This window comes from Pteropus vampyrus, unplaced genomic scaffold (genome assembly GCF_000151845.1).
Source record: "Pteropus vampyrus isolate Shadow unplaced genomic scaffold, Pvam_2.0 Scaffold354, whole genome shotgun sequence".
Classification (NCBI taxonomy): domain Eukaryota; kingdom Metazoa; phylum Chordata; class Mammalia; order Chiroptera; family Pteropodidae; genus Pteropus; species Pteropus vampyrus.
The window spans coordinates 422592-444042 of record NW_011889135.1 but is presented as its reverse complement, the minus strand read 5'-3'; the positions used below and the strand labels follow the sequence as shown (position 1 = coordinate 444042).

Below are 21451 nucleotides of genomic sequence, written 5' to 3'. Positions count from 1 at the left end.
TAAAAAACTGGAAAAATTTCAACCAGTAACCTTTATAGGTATCATTTATGAAGAACTTACTGTGCCAGATGTCTTACAAACATGCCTTCATTGCGATTCTTATAGTCATCCTCTGAGGGGAGTATTACGAAGTCCATTTTATAAATGAGACAACCAAAGCTCTGACACAGAGACAGAATTCTAACCAATCTGACTTCTAACCTTATGTTCTAGGTTGACTCTCAAACAAGTAACTGGCCAAGAAATTGCTCTTGCCAAATAGTACCCAACTGCAAAAACCCACTTGTTTGAAAGAACTTTTGCGGGTATCTATAATTAAGTCTGGAATGTTCCAACTTGAACTAGTTGCTGTCAATTTAGTTTTAAAAATAGCTCTGGCCCGAGGCAAGGCATGCCTTCTAAGTACTTCAGATGTTCTGTGGATCCTGGAGTAACCTTTACTGAAAAGCTGAAAGTCTCCTTCTCCTTCCTGGAGGGCTAAAACCAATCGCAGAAAGATAAAGATTAATGCCTCTCTTTTATATGCAACTTTTTACAAAAAAGGGTCCTAGGTCCGCTGGACTTTGCGCACAGTCTCCTAATCACTTGTCTAGGCAAAAATGACGATTACTGAGTCCTTATTATTTGCCAAACACCATCTCTCTTAAATACAATCATCTTAAATTGGGTGCTTTATCACCTCCATTTTACAGATAAGAAGGTAGAGGCTGAGAGAAGTGCAAGCTCTGTGTTCTTTCCACTCTACCTACTGTGCTGACTCTGCCACAATCTGCTTGTCAATACTGCCCCCAAGAGCCATGCTCCGAGACAAAAAAAAAAAGGTGAATACTTAAAAAAGGTGGTGTTGGGGGGGAATCAACCCAATCGATGCATGTCCGAGCCAAAAAGGACAAGATGCTGTTATGAGAAAATAAAAATAAAAAGGAATGGACCTCAGAGTAATTAAATTTATGTGCAGTATTAAAGACATATTTAAATAAGTGAAAAATAGAAAATGGTCCCTTTAAAGGTTTTTCGGCCTCTGCACTATCGACATTTTGGCCTGGGTAACTGTTGTGGGGATGGGATGTCCTGTACACTGTAGGTATTTAGCAGCATCCCTGGCCTCAAACTACCAAATGCCAGCAGCACCCCTCCCCTCAATCATGACAGTCAAAAATGTCTCCAGACACTGCTAAATGCACCCAAGGGCAAAATCACCCCCACCCAAGGCCTTTGAAACCCACTGCTGTAAATGAGAGAGATGCTGAAATACACAGAAATAACTGGTTATTTCAGGGCCTTTCCTTAGTCAGATGCAAGTTTTCAGAGTTCTTTGTCAACATATTAATTCATAAAACAGTCAAATGCAGAATGATAATCTTAGAGAAAAAGAGCCTCCAAAATTACTTGCTCCTCAAGGACATCAGCAGCCCTTAGGAGACAATGTTTACATTCTCCTAGACCTGTGGTTTGTTGAAAAATTAATTTACCCCATCCGTGCTTTGATCTTCCATCAAATTATTTCCTGAGACAAGATTTAACGTGTAAGGGCCCTACAGGCTAACCAGCTGTCAGAGCGGAACTGGCATCAAATTCCAGGTGGCGAGCAGAGAGAGGGCTCCCCCTCCTCCCCAAAGGAACCCTACACTCAGTAACACATCAAATGCCACCAAGGGGTCCAATTTTCCCATGAAAAAATAGAGGTTTGAACTACAACACAGTTTAGCTTTGTGTTCAAAGGAGAAAGAGACTTTTGGGAGGTGGGTCAGTTTTCTATCTCAGTATTGATATTTCCATTAGGAAAGGTACTTTGTTGTTTTAGTTTTATTTCTTAATTTCAAAATAAGGAAGAGTCACAACCCAAGTGGTCTCCTTGCTTCTATGGCTTATTTTCACTAAAAGAGGGAAGAAGGAAGCTGCCAGTCTTCTCAAAGCTCTTGCTCATCTTGCCCGTCCTGCAAGGTATGTGCTGCCAGCCTGATGGAATAGGTGAGCCCTGAATAAAATGCTGCTTGTATCAGAAACTATATGCTTGGCCTACAGGAATGCTAGCTGCAAAAGAAGACCAGAGATTAATTTTGCTATGTATTTATATCTTACCTTGTGTGGTAGCCAGAACCCCCCCCCCCCCCACACACACACACGCGGGTGTTCAAGTCCTAATTCCCAAACCTATGAGTATGTTGTATCACATGACAAAAAGGGTTTTGAAGATGTGATTATGGTTAGGGACCTTTGAGATGAGGAGATCCACCTAGGATGTGTGGGTGGGTCCAATGTAATCATGAGTCCTTGAATGCAGAGAGCCTTTTCTGGCTGTGGTCAGAGAGAGAAAGGGATGAATGACAGAAGTAGCACAGGCGAAATCTGAAAATGAAAGAGACTCTACTCTTCTTTGGTGGCTGTAAAGATGGAGGAAAGGGAAGGGTCAAGAGCCATGGAATGCAGGCAGCCTGTAGAAGCTGGGAGCAAGGAGGAAATGGATTCTCTCCTAGAATTGGCCCTGCCTACCCCTTGATTTGATTCCAGTGATATGCTGATCTTCTGACCTAAAGAACTGTAAGATAATACATCTGTGTTATTTTAAGCATTAAATTTGTCAGCTGTGTTATAGCAGGAATAGAAAACATACAGATTTTAGTACCTCGAAACAGTATGCTACTGTAAGAAATACCAAGAAATGTGAAAGTGGCTTTGGAGTGGGCAGTGGGCGGAGCCTAGAGGACTCTTGAGGAGGATGGTAGAAAAGTCTAGATTGCCTTGAATAGACCTAGACGTTGAGGACTGCAAGAGAGGGCTCAGGAGGAAGTGAAGAGCATGGTAGAGAAAACATATTGCCTTAGAGATACCTAAATTGTCGAGAGCAGGGGAAATCAGAAACACTTCCATCTTACCACACTACTGTACGCCGAGAAAGTGAAGCCCCACAGTAGGGGAGTAGCCCTGACAAATCAGGGGAACTGCTGTCCAGCAGCTTTACTGTCCAGTCCGTCTACTCTACAGTGAGTAAAGCTGTTGTCCTTGGAATGCCATTCACCCTAGTCGTGTGACCTGTGGCAGACGATCTCCCTGAATTGAACTTGGGAATGACTATAGCACCCCACTCACAGTACTGTTGGAGGGATTAAGTGAGGTCATGCATGGAAATCCCTCGCACACAGCAGGCACGCAAAACTGAGCTATTTTTCTGACCTAGTCTACAGGGAAAAATGACTGGAGAAGAATATATTCTCCCTTTCTCCCACAGGAAAGCATTTGCTGAATCTTCCCTAGGGAAGACTTCGGGCCTCAGCATAAAAGAAGGAATCAGAGGCAAGCTTGGGGGACCGTCAGGAAGCCACTGCTATATAAATCAAAGGCAAGGTCTGGGGACTCAATGGGGCTATTCCAAAATGCAAGGCACAGATGGACTGAGGCCTGGGGCGGCTGTCCTAGGCAGCAAAGAAAAAAAGAGGGGTGAGTTGTTTCTCTGGGTGACTGTTACTGGAAACTTGCCAACTGCAGTTTGAGAACATTGGGCAGAGATACTGTGCCACTGTCAGTGCCAACTTGGACAGGAAATGATGCGGCTGGGTCCCACGGTCGAGAAGCCAGCAGGAGGGGGTGATGGGGGCATCCTCGGAGAAAGACATCAATTCTCCAGCCTGGCTTCCTACCTCAGGCTTACCTCTCCCCCACTTCCACCCATCTCCATCCATGGAATTATAATACGCATTGAAAATGAAAAGACTGCAATTGTTCCTACATGGGCAAGGCAAAGCAAAATTTTACAAGAACTTGATGAATTTTCTACTCAAGAAGAATGAGATTTTTTTTTTTTTTTTAAATTGTGAAAACTTTTTAGTTTCAGTGCTTCCATAAGGTTTCTGGAAGACAACATCATGAGGACAAAAAAAAAAGGCACTAAAAGCATTTGAAGATGTTTTCTCTTTATATCTGTAGCCATGACTACAAATTATAGTAGTTCATTCGCCAGGATTAACAATCAATACTTAAATGTCAGCCAGCAGGCTACTACATAACTAAGAGGAGAGAAAATCACCTTAGGAATGATTAAGACAAAACTAGTGGCAAAGAATTAAATCATTTTCCGCTAGCATGTTTATAAGACATATATGTCTGCCAACAGTATCAGCATGTTCTGCTTAAAGCTGTATTTTCCCCTTCTTTCTTTCAAAAATATCTTCTAGTGCCTGCTGAGAAAACATCACATCTTGCGTTACCTTCTGTTGGTAGTAAAAATCCACAGCCTCCCCAGCAATGTGTTTAAGGCACAAATTTTTATGAGCGTAGCACATGTACCCATTGAACACAATAAAGCTTTCAAAAAAAGAACAAGTCTCAAAAGTTCTTCCAACAATCCCATTGTTTTGGATTCACAAGCTGGAAAAACGTACATTTCTGCATTACATTTTCTGAATTTCCACAAGTTGGGTAGGTCTAAAGGCTCATTCTTCACACTCCCACTATTACTCATTGCCCTTTCCAAGTAAATTCAGACAGGCAGTTATCAAAGCAGATGCATTATTTGGATGCATAAGAAAACAAAACTGGATCTTATCTGTGCCCACCCTTCCCCCTGCTCCCGAGGCTGCAAACCTCTGCTAACCCCTGTGGATGAAAAAGCAGAGTGGTAAAAGGGACTGGGTGACTTATATTCTCTTTATCTCAACCCAAATCTGTAGAATCTGGGAGTGTCAGCTAATGAATCTCCAGATCCTTCTAAAAGGATGATGTGAGTGCCTAGTAATTTTGTTTTGCTTTTTCATAAACATGGGAGAGGGGAGGTATGGCTTAGAGACAGCTAGATAATGAACTTAGCTACTGAAAACAAATACCAGCCTACCTTTTGAAGAGGAAAACAACATAATGGGCAAGAACTGTTCAAACCCTGGCATCTGTCTCACTCACTCTATCAGGAACTAGAAATGCCACTCAGTTTTGATTGACTGAGCTGAAAGAACCAGCCTCTGTTATCCCTGACTTCTCACCAGGCAGTGTTTTGCCTTCAAGCAAGATGGTCCAGACACTGCAATAATGTCGGAATGCAATCCAATAAAAAGTATTCAGGTTTCAAATAAGTCAAATAATTTAAAATTGGAAGAACTCAAGAGTGTTTTGAAGGATAAAGATATATAAGATACGTATAAAATTTTCCATTTTATATACCTCTTCCAGGGGTACAAGATGTTTTCCGTATTAAGAACTTAGATTGTGCCAGACACTTTAAATGCATTATGCATTATCTGATCTGTTTCTTACAAAGAACCCAGTAACAAACTACTTCAGTGTTCATCCTTCAGATGAGGAAACTGAGGCTTAGAAAGCTTAAACAGCATGCCCAAAGTCACAAATCGGAACACCTAAACTCTGAACCCAAATTCATACTCTTAACCCAGGATTAATATCTAGGATACACCATGATTAACAACAATTTTTAAAAACAGCTTTGACTCCTCCAAATTGCCTTGGGGTTTTAACAAATTTCACTGACAAAATTAATGATTATCTCCTTTTTTCAACAACCTTTGTTCCTGCATTTGAAAACCTCACACATCCAGCTTTGCCTCTGACTGGCCATAAGTCACAATATCTCCCTGGTGCTGGTTTCAAAGCAATGCAAATATTCAAAAGTGCCTTCCCCTTCAAAGAGTCACCATCACTGCAGGACATAATCCAATTCCAAAACTGTTGTGACCAGCAACTGCATGGTGCCAGATGCCCCATTATCTTCGGCTAGTTACCCAGCCTCAGAACACAGTCACCTCCCTGCTCCCTCCTGCAGCTGTGTACACAAGGTTTATTGTACCACAACCACCAGTTTTGTTTTCTGGCCAAGAGATAAGACAAACAGGGTTGACTGAGATGCCACTGTTGGTAAGAAAATCTCTGGTCTACTCCAGAAATCTGGAAGTGCATTTCTTCACTACAAACTCAGGCAGTTTTACCCACTTCCAAGATGTTCCAAAACTGGTGATCAAGATTGCATTTTAGTCCCAGGCTAACCCCACAAACTCTGTGAAGACTTCCAAATAAGCAAGGTTTAGCTTTTGAGTATCAACAATATAAGTATACATAAAAGTAACACAATAAGACAAAATAGAATGGTGGTTGCCAGGGGCTGGGGTAGGGAAAAATGGGCAGTTAGTGTTTAATGGTACACAGTTTCTGTTTGAGAAGATTAAAAAGTTCTGGAGACGGAGGATGGCAATGGCTGTAAAACAATGTAAATGTACTTAATACCACGGAATTGTACACTTAAAAAATGGCTAAAATGGAAACAACAAAAGACTTATGCAAACATTCCAGTGAATGTTTCTTTTTTGAAACTCTTCATAAAGGGAAATAAATGAAGCCAAGCATCTTTTAAAACAGATCACTGCAAGATCTTGGGCCCATTCTAGGCACTACAGGGAAGATTTTAAACACAAGTTTTAAGCCTAGAGCTCCTAAGAAAAAGATGAATGCTCTCGAGTTACTTTTTAATCCATATACACTGTATGTCTAAGTAGAGCCAAAGTCCCCTTTGAGGCTTCTAAGGAAAGCACTGCCCACAGGGGCTCAGAGCAGCCCACCCATTATTTTGCAGTCATGGACTGAATGTTTTCTTCCCACTCTACCCCCGAATTCATATGTTATAGCCTTAATGCCCAAAGTGATGGCATCTGGAGGTGGGGCCTATGGGAGGTAATTAGGTGTAGGTGAAGTCGTGTGGGGGACCCCCAAGGATAAGATTAGTGTCCTTATAAGAAGAGAGACACCAGAGCCCTTCCTCTCTCCATGTGAGGACAGAGCAAGAAAGCAGCCTTTGTGCTCCAGGAAGCAGGCTCTCAGAGAACCCAGCCATGTGGCACCTTCATCTTGGATTTCCTGGCCTCCAGACCGTAAGAAATAAATGTCTGCTGTTTAAGCCACCATCTGTTGTACTCTTATAGCAGCTAGAGCTAACTAAGACAAGTCTAGTTCATATTACTAATCTGTGCTTGGGCTCATATTCGATTAATGGTTTAAATTCATTACCATCAGGAGAAAAACAGTTTCCAAAATGACTCACTCATGAGCATGCATTTTGGTCACTAGAGTTCAAGTGGGTATCTAGACAAGTTCTCTTCTCTTTCTTGGTGTCACAATATAATATGGCAACAGTCTGGCTCACACACACACACACACACACACACACACACACACACGACAGTTTTCCCCCGCTTTATAATAAAGCTATTTCAGAGTAACACTGAGGAGAGATGCCAAAAGGCTGTCATGGTTCAGAATGAAATGGTCTGTGGTTCACTGCAGTCTCTTTTTTTCATCTCAGACAAATAAAGGCATTTCACTAAAAGTCACTGATGCTGCTACACTCCAGTTGACTCACTGATGGTATATTTTCAACACCTGAGAATGAACCAGGAGTTGCATCTCAAATGACTCAGAGTCCCCACAATCAAGTCTCTTCAACCAACTCTCAAACTTAAGAGTTCTGCTTTGCAATTATTGACCTATGTAATCATTTCGTTTCTCCCTCAAGGCTAAATGTTCTGATTTATAAGCCAATCTTGATCTCAAAAGTGAATAATTAAGTACTTCTTATCCTTGTTTTGGCATCTTGTTTCACCCTCATTGGAAAAAATAGATAAATAGTAAACCTTGAGTTAGAAAACCAACCTGTACCAACCCAGGTCAGTGTATTTCTTTTGAATTATGTAAAATTCTGATTGGTTTCCTTTAAATTTTGAATAATTCATTTTTAAATGTCACTGCAAAATTAATGGTTAACATCAACATCAACAATAAAATAAAATAAAAATTAAAAAGTAATCCTCCCTAAGATAAGTACACGTTAGAAAAACCTTAACGATTAGAATAGTGATACAATTAAAACACGACTGGCTAGGCAGATCAACAGAAAAGAAAAGTCAAGAAATGGACACACAAGCATGTATGATTTGGTGTATGATAAAGGTGGCATTTTCAATTAAAGGGGATATATGGATTTTAAATAAATGGTTGCGAAAACCAGTAGCCATCTGAAAAAAAGTAAATTGGGATCCCTACTTACTAAAACAAATTCAAGATGGATTATTAATTTTAATATAAAAACTGAAACCAAAGAAGTACTGGAAGAAGCCCTGGACAATTAAAAAATAATTTTAGAGTGAGGAAGGCCTTTTTCTCTCATGGCATTAAATTCAAAGGCCTTAAAATAAACCGCTGATAAATTCATCTACAAAGAGAAATGCAACATAATCCAAGTCAAAAGATGAACAATTAACTGGGAACAACTCCAATTCTTATCATAGATAAGGGCTTATTTCCCTTACACATAAAGTGACACAACTAATAGCAAAGGACAGAACAGTTCACAAAATGGCTCTTAACATATTCATGAAAAGATGCTCAACCTCCTATGAGAACTGCAAATTAAAACCACATGAGATACCATTTTTCACTTATCAGATTGGCAAAGATTAAGTAGTTTCATAATATCCCATGCTGGCAAGGATGTAGAGTAACGGGTATTTTTGTGCCTTGCTGGTTAGAGTACATATTAGCTCAGCTTCTACGGAAGACGTCTGGGGCAATGCCTACTACAAATACAAATGCACATAGCCTTTTACCCGGTAAGTCCATATTTAGGATTTTGTCACATGTGAAGCAAAATAATGTACAAAGTTATTCCTTACAGTAATGCTACAAATAGCGAAATTAATAGAAAAATAATTCAACAAAATATGGAGTATCTCTAAAAAAGATATACTGTGCTGTTGTGTTTAAAACTATAAAAATAAAACTGTACCTATACAGTGGAATCTCAAGACATATGGTTACATGAAACAAGCAAGGTGCATAACAGTATGTAAAATATATTATTTGTGATTTAAAGGGAGGGAAATAAAGAAAAACTATATAAAAAAATAAAAAGAAGAAACTATGATAACATGCGCGCTCGCGCTCTCTCTCTCATACGTGAACAGAGCATCTCTGGAAAGAGAAATATTGATTGCCTCTGAGGAGGGAATATGGTAGAGCTAGTAGCAGGAATTGGGAGGCTTTTCATTTTACCTCTTTCTATCTTTTAAATTTGAGCCATGTATTATCCATCTGAAGATTATTTTAATTCGGCAAAACAGTGGTAAGTAAAGCTGAAGAAATTCACCAGAACATGGAGTAAAAAGGCAAAGACCTAAAAAACAGAAGATAAAAAGATAAGAAAAGCAGAGGATTGCTTCAGAAGAACCAATATTTGAAAACAGGAATTCAATCAAGTGAAAAAAAGTTATCAAAGATAATTCAAGAAATTTTCCAGTAACTGTAAAACATAAGCTTCTAGATTGAGATGGCCACTCTGTGCCTGGAAAAATCAACGAAAACAGATGAATCAGAATACTTAGGACAAAGATAAGATCCTAAAAGCTTTTAAAGAAAAGAGGGAAAACTTCAGAGAGCAATCTTTCCAAAAGAATTTCCAAGCCAGAAGTGCATACTTAGCTAAACTATCACAGAAGAAGGAAGAAACATTTTAGACATGCCAAATCTCAAAAAATATATCTCCTATGTAACCTTTTTCAGAAACTGCTGGCTGATGCCCTCTACCAAGGTAAGAGACTAAGAGGGTCACAAGGAAAGAGGACACCATGGGATCCAGGAAAGTGAAATGAAGGGCATTTCTGGGTTGATGGGTACATTTTAAAAGGGTTGCCTTCAGGAGGGACAGATCCAACAGATGACTACCCTGAGGTTTTCAAACATAAAGAGAGGAGGGTTAGGCTTCAATTTGGGGGTGAATCATTGAGAGGTACATAAAGCTAAGAAACAACAATTATTAACTTTGGGTGAGAACGAGCTGTAAGAGAAAGCAAATACTCAAATTACACATCTGAGCTGTGAATTATTTTCATAGTCACGATAATATAAACATTATATATTAATCAAATAAAAATCTATATTTATATTAAGAAAATTTCAGGAGCTACTGTTTCCATTTACAAATGTTGTACAAATTGAAAATTTCAGGAGCTATTGTTTCCATTTACAAATGTTGTAAAAATTGACTTTTTAAAGTACACACATACATATTAAACATTAAGATTTTTCATAGATTTGATATTCAAAGGTTTTCACACCTGAGAATCAATGATGGGCTAATTTGCACTGCACAGTAATAAAAGCCATATTTCAAACAGCATCTAAGAATAGTCTATAGTTTTTAGGTCTACTGCTGCTGGTACTGACCACCAACTTCTACCACCTGTAGGTTGGGGACACAGGCATCACCTTGTTAACGTATTTGTTGAAAGAAATGCCTCAGACACAATGCCAGGCTGGTCACATGTCTCAAAGACTGCAGGATTTTTCAGATTTCTCTCATGACCTTTGTCATTTTTATAATTTTAAAAAGACCAAGATCACAAAATGAAATCAGAATTCCCAGTACTTTGCTATTTCCTAATACTTCATTTTTGCAAGAGGTAGAGTTAGGGATTTGTGTGGGTTTGTATGCACAACTTAATTAAAAGCAACATAAAAAAAAAAAAAGAAAAGAAAAAACAAAAAAAGAAAAAAAGCAACATGAATAAGAAACTGAACTAATTTGTAAAAAACAACAGCTTTAGGTTATCAGATTTTAAAAAGAAGCTAAAACTACCAATCCTTCAGGTGATAAATTTATTAATTCAATTTGTTAAAAAAAAAAAACTCGTTGTGCAGTTTCCAAGGAGGCACTGTGAAACCCCCAGATCCAGTTCTAACAGTGAGCAGCAGGCCCAGGAACACAGAAATTGTCAAAATGTTTGACTGCTTACTCTTCTAGATCCCAGTGCTAACATCACCACGTGCCTGCTTAAATAAAGTACATTTACTTAGAGTCATTAGCTCAAACTTGGCCAACTCAGAAATGTAAAATTCTACAGATTTGTGTAAGCATCCATGGGACAGAACTTGCTAAGAATGCCCGATTTCAAAAGAGAGTTGTCCGAAAATTTCAAAAAAAACTGAAGTTCCTGGAAGATGTTTAAGCCTATGGCTTTGGATATTCCCTAAAAATTCCCCTGTATGAAAAGCATACACTAAGACGTAGTGCTTATGTGTCCAGGTTGAACACTCTATCGTTAATTTACAACTTTGGGTTTTAGTCAATAATTACTTTTATTGAACAGTGGCAAGAAATTCTTCAAAGGATATTCTGTCAGAAATAAGAGTCTCTGGGTTTAAGAAGCAAGAGTTTTGGGTTGACAATAGTAGTTTACAACTATATTAATATTTGTATAAGCATAGTTCAATCAAATAAAAGCCTAAAGAGAGATAGCATATGCAAAATTGCTGTTTCAGAACACTGATCCAACCGGTAAATTGCATACTACCTGAAACAATGCTGCTGACTTGGCTGGAAGCTCAAAAAACCAGCTATAGGCTAAGACAAAGCTCTTTAATAAACTACTTCTCCTTTGTAGAGTGGATCCGAATTCTTATATACCAATTCTTGTATACCGTTCACTCCCAAAGGTTACTTGAAGAGTCTAACAATAAAATGCACAGTTATCGTTAAAAAATAAACAAAAATAACTACAGAACAACTTTTCATCAAGTGATGGCAGGGGGAGGGGAAAGGAGTGGAAGGGCTATATTAGTTTATGTACACACTGAAGCCATGAGTCACTATTGCAACTGAGCATAAAACCTAGTTTCTGGCATCTTGGTAGCCAAAGCAAAAAAGGAAACTGGGGGCGGGGGGGGGGGCGGGGGGGGGGAATTAAAAGGCCCTGTTAATCAGAGAAATAAAGGTTTCCCTAAAAGTGAACTGAAACATACACTTCCTCATATGAGAGATTCTGAACAGCATAGTAAAATAAATCCTCATTAGTAGTTTGTTCAACAACGACTATCTATCTATTAAGTACCTTCTACCTTTCCAGGCTCCGTTCTAGGAGCTCAGTATATTATCAGCCAACAAACCAGATAAAAATCTCTTCCCTGGGGAAGCCCACATTCACTGGAGTAGATAGATAATCAACAATAAACATAATAGGTAAATTACATACTGGGTTATTATGCTATGGAACAAAAGAAAGGGAAGGGCTGGGTAAGGGAGATCAGGAGTGGCAGAAAAAGGCAGATTGTAATTCTGAATAGAGAGTCAAGGTATTGAGAAAGGTATTGAGATGGTGAGTAAAGACAGCATGAGCCAGTATGGAGAAGAGAAGAGTGTTTCAGACAGAGGAAGCACACAGTGCTAAGGCCCTAAGGGAAGCTTACAGGCCTGTGTGAAGAAGAGCAAAGGTCCAAAGTAGAAGGGGGAGGAGAACGAAGACAAGAACTCAAAGAGTAAACAAGGGACCATGTCAAGGAAGCCATGGAGGTCACAGTAAAATCTCTTTTTCCCCTTACAGAAACGGAAGCCAACAGAGGATTTGAGCAGAGAAGTGCCACCATCTGACTTCTGTTTTTAAAGGATCACTGTTGAGAATGGACTGCAAGGGCAGAAGTAGGAAAATGAGTTATGAGGGAGGCTATTTCAGGAATCCGGGTGAGAGAGGACGGTGGCAGTGAAAACACGAACAAGGAGGCAGATTCTGGTGACATTTCTAAGTCAGAGTTGACAGGACTTGTTAACGGATTGGAGGTGGAGTGTGAGAGGAGAGTGAAGAGGACTACACAGTTTTGGGGTTTGGCCATCCATCAAGATAGGGAAGACTATGGGAAGGACTGAGGTAAATCCGGAATTCTGTTCCGGCTATGTCTGAGATGGCTGTAGACACCCAGGTAGAGATACAAGGAGAAAGTTGGACATATAAGTGTGGGTTAAGGAAAGACGTCAGAGCTGGAGAAATAAATGTTAGAATAACCAGAATCAATAGTATCTGAAGCCATGAGATTAGATGAGGTCACCAAGGGAATGAGTGTCTACAGAAAAGATCAAAGGAGAGAGCCTTAGGGCCCTCCAAAAATCAAGGAGATGAGAACCAGCAAAGGAAACTGAGAAGAAATGGCGAGTGAGCAAGAAGTACCAGCACATGTAGAAAAATTTAAGATGTTTTATACAATCCATCAATGACAGCAAAAGTTACAATGATATCAAGTCGAAGTTCAGGGAAGATGCTTCAATAGGAAGCTATTACACAGCAGTCCAGAAGTTTAGCTCTTGGCCAATTCTGGCTTGATTGCCACAAGCTGTCAGCACCAAGGGAAGGTAGTGAAGGGAAAGCCAGGGCAGGTCCGAGGCTGGAGGTCAGAAGAGCACAGGTAACAAACACTGTCAGCCCAAGAAGCACTTCAGAATTTGAAAAGTGAGCTGGGTTAGATGCCAGAGGAGCTCACTGGGAAATACCAATTCCAAACCTAAAAATTAATGTGCAGTCCCTTCTGATCTGTCCCTGCAAAAGTGCCTATTGCAACATTTGCCCTTCTGCTAGTTCAATCCCACCTTTGGTCCTGGGCCTGGAAAGCAGACCCTAAAGCACACCAGGAGCCCCTTCCTTATTAGCAAAAAGGAAGAGTTATTAGCCCAGAAAGAGTTTCTTGCCCTGAGTCTGAGCACAAGGGACAGAGATCCCAGCATGCCCCTGAGCATACACATCTGCTTGTGAGAACAATAAAGGACAAGGAGTGTTACCTAGCGTGTTTGTTTTCATTCTCTCTCTCTCTCTCAAATAGAAAAAATATTAAATTCAGAACAAGGGAAAATATAATGGAGTAGTAAATGAGGCCTAAATCAGTTAGCAAAAATGACTATTATGAAGTTCAACATGGTTGTTTAACGATGGGATATAAATTTAGCTAAAGCAATATGGAGATCATGATCTCTTACAAGATTCACAATGTTCAACCAAATATTTTCGCAAGAAATGTCCCAGCATTGCCTGATATCAAGGCTTACGGCAACTTTTCTAATGATTCCTCAAAAAAGGGCTGCTGAAAGACACACTGGATTACAAAGTGTAAAAGTTTTCTGTGGCTGTTTCTTAAATTATTTCCTATCCTCTCAATATTGTAAGCTGAGGACATAACACAAACTAATTCGGTAGAAAAAATGTGAGGCAAAAGGAAGTACAGCATTCTAAGTACTCAATATTTTGAAGGAACTAGTGTGTAAAATCCTTTAGAATTTCATGAATGAACACTATTTCTCCAAAACAAGTTTTCATTCATAGCTGGAGCAAGTCAAGTGCTCAGGAAGAACTCAGAAAGCAACATTCAACACCACCACTTGAGGGTTGTCTACCTACTATAAGTCAACCGAGCAGAAATTTCAACATTCTCATAAAAATTACAGAACCTATGCAAGACTCTTGCCTGGATAGATACCCTCTCACTTCATACAAAAAGAGTGTGAGGAAACCTGTAGGAATGGCCAAGATTCCCTTATTTCCTTCCCCGTCCCCACCCCACCCTCCCCCAATGCAAAAGAGTTCTGAACTTCCCCAACATGTAGGATGAATAACCAACCAATCAAGGCACTGAAGTTCTTTGTCTCACAGTAAGTATAATTATAATTTGCTATCTTTCTTTAAAGGACTCTGACTTTGTACTTTTTAAATGATGAGAGAAATTTTCTAGTAAGGATATTAGCAATAGCTCAGCAATTTCACTTTTGAAAGAAAAATACCGAGGCACATTTAATAAGCCCTAACAAATTTTACTTTTGCTAAAAGCTGCCATCTCAACCCTTCTCTTGACAGCACTATCTGCCTTTAATTGGCTGCCAAGACCATATAAATTCAGGCAATTAAACAAAAAACAATGACCAATGAGATAGTGGCAATACATGGAAAATCAAGAAATAAAAGTCAAAAAAGTAATGAGTAATTTCTTGATTAAAATACAGATCTAGACCTCAGAGAAACAATGAGTGGAAAGTTACCAAATTGTGGGTACAGCTCTCCAGTTCATAAAAAATTAATAAGCTCTGCACAAAAATTAGACGCTGTTTTCCATATCTAGGCAGATTTCTGATGCATAACCCTTTCAAAACAAACCCTGAAATACAGATTTAATCAATTCTAAAAACTGTTCCTGCGTCAGCATACAGGCTATTAAACCTCTTAGAATTAAATACAGTTTTCCATCGTGGTAGATTATGTTGTTGTTTCAGTTACTTGCTGCCTCCCCATAACAGGCTTTACCTCCCATTGTCACGTGGCTCATAGCGTCTCCAAATGGAAAATCATTATATTTCCCTATCCCATTGTTGGTAGGCTTAGCCATGTGACTTGCTTCAGCCAACTGAAAGCAAGTGAAACTGACATACAATCAGAAGCATTAAGAGCCATGAATGGACTGGTCATTTCCTTTCTCACTCTTTCAGACTCGCATGGCACACTCAGCCTGGATCTAAAATAAAGACCCTAGAGCAGAGTCATAGCTGTCATGGACAGTGAACAGGAAATTAAAATGTTATTTTAAGCCACTGAGCATCATCCAGTCTAAGCTGAGAAATGAAACAACACTTAATTTTTTTAAATGTTTTAATTCTCAATGGAACACATACCTAGAGCAGCCTAATTAAGGTAGATGGACATGCAGGTCTTACCACCAGCCAATTTTCATACTAACCACCAGCAAAATGAATGTAATAAACTGAACATAACATCTGCCTTTTTCTAATTAACCTTTTTGCCTTATAAATATGTGTTTTAGGGGGAAGGGGAAAACTTAAGTTACTGACCTTTAGAAGACCTTCTTGAGAACAATGGCAGGTTCAAAGAAGATAAGGTTCAACAGCTCACTCTTCCACAGTCACGTAATTAATCTCTAACTGATGGGGAGAAAAAACAAGAATCAAGGTTATAAACTTAACCGGCACACCAGTTACCCCACAAAACAAGGAAACGCAATTGCCTGGGATTTCATGGGATGTAGGAATCATTCCCCAAAAAGCCTAGGTTCATTTTAGCTTTTTAGTATTAGCCACTGCCTACTGTAAGATCTGATGATACAAATAGTTTTTCAAATGATCAATTAAAACAGAACTAGATGAAAATGACTAGGACTCTCGATTTTTTCCTAGAAGCCAAAGGAGAAAAAATAAGCCCAGAGTTAAGACTCCTCTCATAGTTACTCTGATGAAAAAATATATAAATTCATTTAAAAAATTAATTTCAGAAGAAAAAAACATTCAACGCCACCTCTTGCAAATTTGTGATGAGGTGTGTTGCTAAGCTAGAAGTCCAGAGAAACTCAGAACACTTACTTACTAGACTAAGCTCACTGGCTGTCATATCCAGAGGCTGTGGTCAGTCATGAAAAAAAAAGGTACAGTGAGAAGGTACCTAGTACAAGGTCAAGAGCAAAGCTAAGAAATCCCATACAGGCATAAGCCAAGTCAAGGTTTACAGACCTTACAAGTTGTAAATCTACAGTTTACCCAAGAGACTGGAGGAGAGATAATGCTATATACTAACTACACTCTGCCTTGAAAAGTCCTGAATCCAGGAGCCCATGGTTCTCCCTACCAGGATTAGCAAGCCTGTAATAGATATCGGAAAGGCTTTTTGTACTGCTAAAATCAAATCAAGTTAGGAACAGTATTTCATATTATTTGATACAAAGTTATACCCAGAAGGTATGAATTTTCATGGATTTGGGGAATTTTTCCATAATCTTAAAGTGGTACAAGGTAATGACAGTCTTGCCTTTGGCAGGACTAGTCTGTGGTGGATCTTGGTAAAACCAGAGCTCGGGGAGAGACTCAGCAAGAAAGTAGCGTCCAGCGGCTTGAGGTGTCCTGTTTGAAAGCAGACATTAGAGTCTGATTTGCTTGGAAGGGAACAAAGAATTTCCTGGGGACATTTTTCTTTGATCCAAATAACGGGGGGAAAAAAATGGGAGGAAGCATTCAGCGGGAAAAAATGTGGTAGGATGGCAACCATTTTCTTTTCACACATTTCCCTTTTTTTAAAAAAAAAAAAATCCACCCATCCTTAGCCTTGGCTGCTCTGTTTCCTACATGAGCCCAGACTCTCTGGCCACAGTTGATTGGAACACAGTGAGGACAAGGAAGCATACACTAAGCCAATCAACAGGAAGAGAGAGAGGCCTAGGGAGAGTGAACTATAAGGTATAAAAAAGGAATTAGGCTTGAAATGGGAGCTAGTCATGAGAAGCAAGGGCTGGGCTGCCATTTTCTACCATCTGTGAGCTGAAGCAGAGAAAAGTGGTCTACAGAGAAAAGCCAAGGAATGGTACAAATGCTGAAGGTACCATGAGTGCCCCAAGGAAATCATAATCATAACTTCAGGTCTTAACTGCCCATCTCCCAGGAGGACTGGCTGGGCTACCATGCTCATGGGTTTCACTGGGTTCCTTCCAAGAAATTCCTTACAGTTGATGCGGGTTTAAGCCAGTTTAAATGAGTTTCTTTTCTGCAGCCAATAAGCCTAATCGGTTTATTTTAAATTTTGGTTTATTTCTTTTTAAATGTTTGATCTTAATAAACCTTTTAAATTAAAAAATAACATACATACTATAAAATACATAAATCTTATTTATCATAATGAATTCTTATAGATGAACACATCTGTCATCAGCAACTAGATCAAAAAATAGAGATCAAGACCCCACAAGCTTCCCTATGCCTCTTCCCAGTAATTATATCCCTTGCACACCCTGGCCCTGTTCTGACCTCTGTCACCATTGATGACTTTTGCCTCTTTTTGAGCTGCATATAAATGAAACCATACCATACGTACACTTGCTTCTGACTTCTTTTACTCAATGTAATATCTATGAGATTCACTGTGTTGTTTGTTCTGTGTAGCAGTAACTTGTTCTTTTTTATTGCTTTGTAGTATTTCACTGTATAACCATACTACAACTTATTTACTCATCTGTGGATATTTCAATTGTTTCTACTATTCCACGATGAACATTCTTATGTTTCTGGCACACATATGCACTCATTCTTGTTGGGCATATATATTTAGGAGTGTAAGTACTGAATCATAGGATATGTATTTGTTCAGCTTTATAGATTAGTCCTTTAGCTTTCCAAAGTAGTTATATCAATTTACATTTCCACAAGCAGTGTAGGAGGGTTTAAGCTTTTCTATAACTCCATTAATGTTTTGTTATCACGTTTTTGTTTTTTTTTAATTTTAGCCAATTGGGTAAGCATATATAAGTATATATCTTATAGTAGTTTTAATTTGCACTTTCCTGATGATTGATACTGAATTCTTCTTTTCGTTTTTAAAAATTAGGTTTCCTGTTTTTCTTGTTTATTTGCAGCAGTTCTTTACATATGCTGGACAAGTTGCTTGATGGATAATGGATGACAAATATCTACTACTTTTTGATTTGTCTTTTCACTCTTAATTTGTACTGCTGAACAAAAGTTCTTAATTGTAATGAACATGAGAACAGGCAAAATAGCACATGTTGCTGTGAGAAATACATCCAATCTTTTAGATCTATACAGCCACTGATGTAAGGAACATGAACTAGTCAACTTTATAGCACCCAGCCCTTACATAGGTCCTGGACTATAAATACAATGTTACTATCCTCACTTCCCCAAAGCTTCAGATACAAGGAATCGCCAGTTTAACCAATAATGTGCCTATAGTTTATCAAGTGTACTTATGCATTATACCCTGGAAACACTGCTATAAATGGTGAATGGTCTGCATCACCAGTGCCTAAAAGTCCCACAGCATGCTTCCAGCAGTTCGGCATGACAGCAGTCCTGTGCAATATTTCCCAGAAGAGATGTTCTCAGCATCAACTTGGGGTCCCAAGAACATATCTCATCTCTCCCCATCCTAATGCCCCTAGAGACAAGTACCCAACTTCCACAACTGCCCAGCAATTACCCATTATCTTAAGCAACCAGTGAAGTTTCCTAGTCCTGAGGCAGCAGGAAGAGCAACGAGCTTCTCAAGTGACCAAAGTTCAACAAAGCTCAGGTAAGGCTCATACATCTATTATCTCACTGATCATCTCAGCTCCTCTGTGACTTTCTCTTTATCCCCATGTTACAGGCAGAGAAAGATTATTTCGCTCAGCCAAAATAATTGTGGGAGAGCTTAGAGAGAAGGGAGAAGGGTGGTGACACTTCATGGAGTTGGAGTTTCCCCCTGGACCCAGGCCTCTGAGTCTGCCTTTGCCCTTTTACCTGCTCCCAAGGTTCTTCTTGGATCCACTGTATGTTACCTGAAATCACAGCCTTTACTCTGCTCCTCTGGCCATAAGCAAACAAGACATCTCTTTTAAGATCTCTTTTCAGGGAGTCTTATAGTCAGGAAATACTATATCCTGGGTGTTCCTCCCTTTATCTACCCTCCCTGCTTCCCATCCCCGCTTCTCCTTCTCCTCCCCTCCCCACACCAAGACACACTTAAACAAAATGGCATAATGATATCATTGTTTCTTTTCAGACAAACAGAGCAAAGGAAACATACGCCTAGCAGGAAACAGTAGAGTTGAGACCTTAGACAGAGACCAAGAATCTAACCAGTGCCTTATACTGAATCTCATCCCTTCAATATGACCAGATAAAAAATAAAGGTAAAAAAATGGGGAATAAGTGGGAAAGGAAAGCTGCTAGGGGTCTATGGGGGTCAACAAGAGAAAAGCAGAGGCTGAGGATGAAGCATGGATTCAGCACCTCCAATCTAGCCTGGGGCCCAGGCTTAAACAGACATCACATGTGAGTTAACAGCTTTAAGTCAGGACTTAAAACGCAAAAAAGGTGAACACAGTTATTTGGTCAAATTGAATGTGAGGCCAGAGGTTACAACACTTCCTTTGAAAGAAAATGATTCATAAACTATAAACTATGTAAACTTCAAGCCCCTTAAGCAATATTTCCTCCTTTCGCTGGAGAAGCTGACAGGGCAGGAAAGAGTGACAGTTTTTTCCATTGTACTAAAGCAAATACTTTACTGAATCATTCTGGGCTGGCTAAGAGTCCTCAAGGTCTTCTTACTCATTCTTGACTTCAAGAGGTGAACCGTTGGCACACCCCTTCCAACAACAAGCAGGAATGAGCTCAGACACAGCGGCTCTCTGTTTCTCAGTGAGAGATGCTTGGGTTCTCTGGAAGGTGTAAAAGAGCTATAAAAACACATAGGGTTCCATGAAAGAAAAACAAAGGCCCTCCAATTAGGTTTTACTGGTTTCCCATGAATATCCAAATAGGAGCTTTTTGTTTCCCTGAGGGGGCTAAAATAAACCTAAGTAACAAACAAAAAGAAACACTCTTTTTTCTCTATTAGCCTGAAAATTAAAACTCTTTAGAAAAACGAAGTCCACTGAATTTGGGGAGGTTAACTCATAGCACCCTCATGGCTCTAAGTTCACACACACAAAAGAAGGGGCGTGTGTGAAGAGGAGTGGTGGAGAACAAACACCAGACTCAGATACATACCTGGCAGGTGGAGGCAAATCTTGTTAAGACAAATCTCTTTATAACAAAAATGTTTAAACTTCAGCTGATGGAAGCATGGAATTCCTGATCATCTACAGGATAAGTTATCACGTGTTAGGCACCTAAACCATTATAACCGATGAATCAGTACCTTCATGCAGATCGGGCAGCCTGAGTATGCTACTGATGAAATTATGCATATTTGTTCAACAAATATTATTGCATATGAAGCTTAACTAGTCACTTCCCTCCCACCTGGCCACTCCATAAAAAGTCCCCGCTATTCCTCAAGCCAATGTCTCTAAACTGTGCCTCCCACCCAACATTGCTATCATTCTCAGCATTATGACCAATTCTAAGATCCCACTTGAGAACCACAACTGCTCCCCTTTTCTCTCCCCACCTCCAATAAAAATATGTCGGAACACAAATAAGTTGATATAAACTTCATTAGAGGAATAATCATGAATTCTCTCAACTTAAAAAAAATGTTTTAAATCTACAAAACTTTCATAACAGTAAACTATTTGAATTGCTTCTCCCAATTGTCACGGAAACTTTGCCAGGGCTAAGAAACTTTGAGTTGTGGCAAACAAACTTCAATCACTTCTCTCCCAAATTCCTCTCCTTGACAGGGATTCAGCAAATTCTCCTCCCACTCTTGAATTATTACTATGAAAGGAGATCAAAATGTGGTGTCTCTTACTCTGCCCTCAAGGTCAGAAGCCTGGATTCTCCAAAGACCCTTTAGGTTATGCCATCTAGGATTTAATCTTGCCACCAAGAGGCCATGCGGTACCCACGAATACCTTAAAGGTGTTTAAGACCAGTAGAGTCCATCCCTTGATCAGCAATACCCCTAATATTTAAGGGAAGATGGAACATACACACTGAATAAGCACAAAACAGGCACACAATCCTTAAAAAGAAACAATTAAGAAGATAAAATAAGTGCCCTAAATAGAAGCTGAAGGATGAAATTTCAAAAAGCCAACAGAAAATAAATCAAAACAAAGTCAAGCATGACAAATCACGTTAAATTGCATTAAAACTACTCATTTCATTTTCTAAGAAATGGCAAAAACTTTTATCAATGCCACTGAAGCTTCA

The 21451-nt window shown here is 39.4% G+C and overlaps 1 protein-coding gene across 6 annotated transcripts in view; it reads right to left on the bottom strand.

Annotated features, from left to right (window-relative positions):
• Positions 1–21451, bottom strand: part of KANK1 (KN motif and ankyrin repeat domains 1) — a 191103-nt gene that overhangs the window by 160766 nt on the left and 8886 nt on the right. For all 6 annotated transcript variants that reach the window (XM_023522689.1, XM_023522688.1, XM_011379102.2 and 3 more), the window contains one exon: positions 15641–15730. The gene's annotated coding sequence lies outside the window, so the exon portion shown is untranslated. The remainder of the gene's footprint in view (positions 1–15640; positions 15731–21451) is intronic.